The sequence below is a fragment of the Zalophus californianus genome, chromosome 4 (assembly GCF_009762305.2).
Source record: "Zalophus californianus isolate mZalCal1 chromosome 4, mZalCal1.pri.v2, whole genome shotgun sequence".
NCBI lineage: Eukaryota > Metazoa > Chordata > Mammalia > Carnivora > Otariidae > Zalophus > Zalophus californianus.
The window spans coordinates 49,235,550-49,242,644 of record NC_045598.1 but is presented as its reverse complement, the minus strand read 5'-3'; positions in this window follow the sequence as shown (position 1 = coordinate 49,242,644).

Below are 7,095 nucleotides of genomic sequence, written 5' to 3'. Positions count from 1 at the left end.
CCTCCCACCTTGGAGTGGGAAACTCTAAATAAACCCTTCTCATTAAATTATAGAAGAAGCAGACAAAAATAAGCAGGTATAGAGAATAAATTATACAATGTAGTTATGACTGTTACATGACTTATATAATACGCTGAGTAGAATTCATGCCTCCAGTAAGGAACACTCCCAATGGTTCCAGCCAAGAGGCTGGAACCACAGTCAGTCAGCCAGTATTGACAATAGAAACTTATTGTAGTATATTAATTGTAGTATATTGTCTCTCACCATCTTTCCCAATGACTGACTGGAGCTGATGCTGTCGTATCTGTGTTCTGTGCAGAATCAAGACAGCCCCTTAAGACTTTATGGGAATTTGAGGATGAATACAAATGATCTCTGTGACATCACATAATGGTAATGGGTAATAGAAAGTATTAATGCCAGGTCTCATGTTTCAGTTGGAACAAGAGTGTTAACTAAAGGCTGCATAATGCAAAGAACATGGGCTTGGGAATCAGACATACTTGGTTCAAGTTCCAGAACCACCACAGCCTGGCCTCAATATCAACTGTGTAATGTTTTTGCGGCTTTGTTTCTTCATCATGAAATATGGGTAATAATAGCTGTAATGATTACCTGCAGAGTGACAGGCTGATTAGAAGGGGCTGGGCTCTACAATGTGCTAGGACCAGCTTCATAAAGACACTTGGTGAGATTAAAGATACACGATACTTTTGCTGATCTTCAAGACCTAATGCACGGAGATCAGCAATCTGATAGTTTCAGCCAATTCATTGCAGGTATAGCAGAAATAATAAGTTAGAATATCTTTGTGTAGTTACTTAAATGTTTTCAGAACATTAAAATAAATGAAGAGGAAAATTTTAGGCCAGATACTGAAGTTTTCAAATCAAGAAGTGTTCTTTGGGGTCAGCAGACAACAATAAGAAGTTGAGATCTGGATGATATAGTTGGGTTGATATGTACATTCAGTCTTTTTTAACAAGCAATGATCTCTTGTACTTTTGTACCTTTGCACATACCAGTCACTCTGCTGAGAATGTTTTTCCTTCTCTACTTGATTAGCTTCTACTAATTCTTCAAAAATAACTGTACACACAGCTACCGGGTGAGTAGTGGTATTGTGTAATGTGCAAAGCACATTACATATCCTTTCCTTAGTGTGCTAGTTGGGACTCTTGGTTACAAGTAATAGAAATCTAAGCCAAATGGGCCTAAACAAAACAGAACTTTCAATGACTCATGATACAGGGTTGGTTCTTGTCAGGGATCTGTCCTTCAGGGTTCATGGTTCTTCCTCTTTCTCTGTTGGCTTCTGTCTCACATTAGCCCTACCACCAGCAGCTCCCAGCTTACATACTGCCATTTCAGCAAGCCTACTGAAAAAGAGCTCTACTGACTAATTCCTGCAGAAGTTCCAGGGCCAATTTGGGTCATGTGTACATCACTGAGCCAATCTCTCTATGGGATAGGAAGATACTCTTACCGGACAGGGCTGGGTCCTAAGTCCACCCTGGAGCCCAGGGGTGACTTTATCCTTCATGGTATTGTTTGTTTGATTGTGTTTCCCACTGCATTGACAGCTTTGCAAGGGCTTACTAAATTTACAAATCCCACAGGAGCATGTAGAAGTAGCAGAGAGCCATGGTTAGGTTGGTAGGGGAAAGTGATGCAGTGGTTAGGAGAATAGACTCTGGAGTCTGATTGCCTAGGTCAGAATTCAAGATATGCCACTTCTGGTTCTGTCAGCTTGTGTTAACCACTTATTCTTTCTGCACTTGTTTCTTCTTTTCTAAAATAGGAATAATAATAGGTAACAATAATGCCTACCTCAGAGGCATACATAGTATGTATTAAATGAATTAATACACGCAGAATGCTTAGGAGGGTGCCTGGTATTTTTTATTATATATACAATTTTAATAATTTTCTTAACATATTTAACATATAATTTTCTTCACATATTCTTGGAATCTAGCGTAGTTCCTGACACATAGTATGCACTTACATGTTTTTAGTGAATAAACATTATTTGCTCTTCCTAACGATTCTATGAATTTAGAATTGTGATTCCCATTTTACAGATGAAGAAAAGTGAGACAGCAGTAAAATAACTTGGTCAAGGTCGTGCAGCTACTGATTGTGTAGGACAGGATTGATCTTAGGTCTGTCTGACTGCAGAATCTGGGCTCATAGAAACACCATTAATTGCTTTAAAGACTTAGCTTCATTACTGTCTCTTGTGGGAGAATTTCCTTAGTGCTAGCATCTGCCATGGTGAGAGAGGTTCCCCTCTTTGTATTTTCCCTATTTGCCTGCCTGCATACCTGAGGGTATGGTGAGTGTCTTGCTCATCTTTGAATCTCTAGTTTCTATTATGTTGTTAGTTAATTAAGCTAATTGATAAATTAATGAATGTTAAACAATGATGTGGAAAGATTCTGGGAGAATGAAGAATAAACTAACCCCTTCTTTTACATGAGAAAGATAGCTTATTGGAGATTTTTCCTTTTGGGAAGAGAGCTATATAGGAAGTTTTACATACATTTGCTCACAACAGAGAAGGTTGTGCAGGTTGCTATGTAGCAGAACTAGCAGATGATTTGGCTGGCAAAGAGCTTAGAGCCCGAAACCTAATTCTTCCCTATGAACAAGGATGCTGAAGCTCAGAGAGTGGAAGGGACTTGCCCATAGTCTCATAGTCTGGGGAGGGCCAAAATGAGACCCAGTCTTCGGAGCCCCCATTACAGATTCTTTCCACTAGCTCATGTGATGAACAATTTTGGGGAATAGAACAGCCCAAGGGAAATAAGAAGCCACTAATCTTATGGAAAGGGTTTGAAAATGAAAATACATTAAACATTTAGCAAATGAAGAAAAATGCACGAAAAACTGCAGCAGGAAAAGAGGGAAAAATTTATTAACTTAACATGTATCAGGCCAACCTAGTGCTATGTCTGGCTTTGGAGCAGGAAAGGAATTCTCAGCTGCTTTTGAGTAGAATAGATTACTTTGCTACTCTGAAACAAATGCAGGCAGATAACAAATCATTTGAACTGTCCAAGAACACTAAAGATCCCAAGACTCCCCTATCCTTTCCTTTGGAGTACAGGCTCAGTGCTTACCAAGTGCAGACTCACTCTGGCCCTGCCTGGTACCATGGAAAGAACACAGGCTCTGGGTCACCCACCTTGACTTTACCATTCTCTAGGTCTATGGCATTGGGCAATTCACATACTCATCCTCTCTAAATCTGGGTTTTCTCACTTATAAAATGGAACTGTTAATTTTTAAATAAGAGGTTGGTAAGGATTAAATGAGATAGACTATATAAAAGTCCTGGGCCAAGGTAAGCTTTCAACAAATGGCAATTTTTATTATGACTTCAAAGATGATGGTGCCCATAGACGGAAGGTGAACCCACTTACTGTATAAGCAAACCAGCAAATGAGACAAAAGAAAATTGGCTTCATTCAATACTTTCTGTAATTTCTCTTCTTTTTCCACTGAAGGTTCTACACTGTAGCAGGACGAAAAGGCATAGTGTATGGTGGTCCCATTTAGGACATTTTATTTTCTGTCTGATGCAAAAAAGGTTTCCTTCAAGGTCAGAGTGAGATCAAGAGTTTACAGAGGGAACTGAAATCATTTTGGTTATAAGTTTAAAAAACTGAAATGTTAGTGTATGTAAATTTGTCTCCCCTTTGATTTTCTAAAACACTGAAAATGGCATATTAGAAGCAGTAGGTATACTCAAAGCTACAGATGAGAAAAGAAGACAGAGCATGAAAAACAGCAGCAGAATAGTAAAAGCACAGCATTCTGGGCCACTTTGGGGTGCAATAGCCAAAAATATTTATAAATTAGTTCCTTATGGTACAGTATAATTGTTAATATTTATATAGGTTTTCTTAAATCATCAATTAAAGCATCTACTTGTCTTCATGTCATCATGCTGAAAGGATAAGAGATACATATTTTGTGAAAAAGAAAAGCAAGGGAGAATGAGTTTCATGTCTATGAGAGGTAACCCGGTACACCACGTAGATGTTGGTGCACAGAGACCTGGGTTTCTACTTTCATAGTTACTATGGCTTCACAGGAACCACCATCGTCTTTTTGCCTCAGTCTCCTCTTGGAAAATAATGAGAAAGTTAGGATCAGAAGTTAAAAGACTTACGGCTTTTTTGTTGGAATTCTTCTCTTTGCAAATGATAGAAACCCAAACCAAGTAAGTTTAAGTAAAAAAATACATACAATTAATATGGTCACTGGAACAACTCTAGAACCAAATTACAGAAATCATACTAAGGCTCCAGAAAACTAGAACCAGTGGCTTGGATATCACCAGGACTCTCTGGTCGTACATGACTGCTTTTCTCTGCAAGTCTGTCTATGTTCTCTTTCTCCTCCCTTCTTTCTCTCTTTGTAATGGTTTCCTCTAATCTTCTGGTGCTCCTGCAGGGAAACAGGGGCGGCATCAGGGTGAGGCACGTGAGGCACTTTGGCCCCAAACTGACTGAGGTGCCCACTCTCAGGGCCCTGTGAATGTTGACTCCTAAATGCTGTGCTTCCCGTGCCTTGCTTGCCTCACCTTGGTCCCTGTCTTGTTGGAAAATATGGCCGTTAAAAACAACTAAATTAAAAAAAAAAAAATCTATTTCTGTCACTTTTTTCTCTTAGCCCCGAGCCAAACTTCTTAAATCAGGTACGTCTTGCATCGGTTTGAGTTAGTATGCACCATGGGTCAACTAAATGTGGCCAAGGGTTAGGCGTATTTTACATAGTAGGAACCATGGTACACATTTGAATGAGATTGGGACGAGGCAAGAGGGAAAGTTTCTAGGAAAGAAGTGCTAGGCAGAGCAGGTATTGATGGTACCCCAAATACTGGATCATGGACCGTTGTTGGTGCCATAGTGGGCTGAATGGTGGCTCCCCAAAAGATATGTCCTCATCCAACCTAACCATTAGAACCTATGAATTTGACCTTATTTGAAAAATAAGTGCTTTTACAGATGTAATTAAGGGTCTTGAGATGAGATTACCCTGAGTTATCCAGGTGGGTCCTAAATACAATGACAAATGTCCTTGCAAGAGATACATAGAGAAGAGACGGAGAGGGGAGAAGGCCATGTGAGGATGGAGGCTGAGATTGGAGTGATGCAGCTGCAATCCAAGGAATGCCTGGAAGCTGAAGAGGTAAGGATCAGATTCTCCCGTGGAGCCGTGGGAGGGAGTGTGGCCCAGCCAACATCTTGATTTTTTGACTTCTGGCTTTTTCTTTTTTTTTTTTTTTATGTTATGTTATGTTAGTCACCATACATTACATCATTAGTTTTTGATGTAGTGTTCCATGATTCATTGTTTGCATGTAACGCCCAGTGCTCCATGCAGGACATGCCCTCTTTAATACCCATCACCGGGCTAACCCATCCTCCCACCCCCTTCCCCTCTAGAACCCTCAGTTTGTTTAAAACTGTGAGAGAATCCATTTCTGTAGTTTTAAGCCACCAGATCTGTTGTGACTCATTATGGCAGACCTAGGAAACAAATACAGGTACAAAATAAGAAATCATGAACAAGTTGTAAGACTTCTGTGGCCAACAGGGGAAGACATGTAACATAGTGTTTAAGAACATGAGCTCTGGAGCCAGGCTGTCGGGGTTTGGACACTGGTGCTGCCATTTAATAGATATCATCTTGGACAATTATTTAACCTCTTCTGGGCTTCAATTCTTCATTCCTAAAATGGGAGTAATAATATTTGGTAATTCATGCAGAGTTTAGAACAGTGATTAGCATATACTATATACTGACTAGGACCCACAGTTATTCATGTATGAATTTGGGGTAAAAATAATATTTCCCCTGACCATGCCATCTCGTTGTTGGAATGATTCATTGGGAGTAAGTGAATTTCATTCAAGTCAAATGACCTATGTGTACGAGGAAATAGGGTAGGAAGTGCAGGGGGAAATAAAATAAGTTAAATAAGTATCTGGCCCTGAGGAGTTTACAATCCTGTTATAGACTGAATTGAGTTCCCCCCAAATTCATAGATTGAAACATTAACCCCTAATGTGACTGTATTTAAAGAGATACCTTTAAGGAGGTACTTAAGGTTAAATGAGATCATAAGCGCAGGGCCCTAATCTGATAGGGCTGGTGTCCTTATAAGAAGAAGAGAGACACCAAAGACTTTTCTCTCTCTCTCTGCATGTGCACAGAGAAAAGGCCACCCAAAGACACAGTGAGCTGTTGTCTGCACGGTGGGAAGAGAGTTCTCACCAGAAATCAACCCTAGTGACACCTGGATCTTGAATTTCCAGCCTCCAGAACTCTAAGAAATAAGTTTCTGTTGTTTAGGTAACCCAATGCGTGGTATTTTGTTATGACAACCCTAGAAGACTAACACAAGTCCTTTAGTGGAAATTCTAAAGCAATCCATATTAAAGTTATTGTATTCTACTACTATTAATACTAGCAGCTAATTCTTGCAACTAGTATACTGTTTGTGGAATGAAAAAGGATGCCTCTAAGGTACAAACCTTTGTTTGTTTTACACTATGACTCTAAGAAGTTTGTGCAAATACACAGTGGAATTCTGGAACTTCGACAGCTCTAAATGAAATGCTCTTATGAGGGTTGTAATCAGGAAAGAGATTAGAATAAAACCAAACGCTTTCTACAGGGAGAGAATTTTTGCCTTTGTAAAATGTGTTCACTCCATTTGCCCTCTCCTCTATATTTTTACCTTCATTTTGGAAGTCTTCTAAAATTAAAAAAATGTTTTCCTATAGCATGGTTGGAAATGAGTCTAAGGTAGAATATTATTTCCTTACTGGAGGAGGGAATTATTTTCCTTCCATATATTAGACAAAGACCATTCTTCAAATGCCTCTGCAATAAAATTCCTGGTCAGTTCTCAGATGCACTGACATGTCACCTCTTCCATGAAGATTTCTCTGATGCCACTTCTCTCAAATTAGAATTAATTAATCCCTTCTCCCTCTGTGCGTGACATGTGTCACAGTCTGACTTGGGGCAGGCACATCTCCCTAGATTATTAGATCTTTAAAGTCAAGGGCA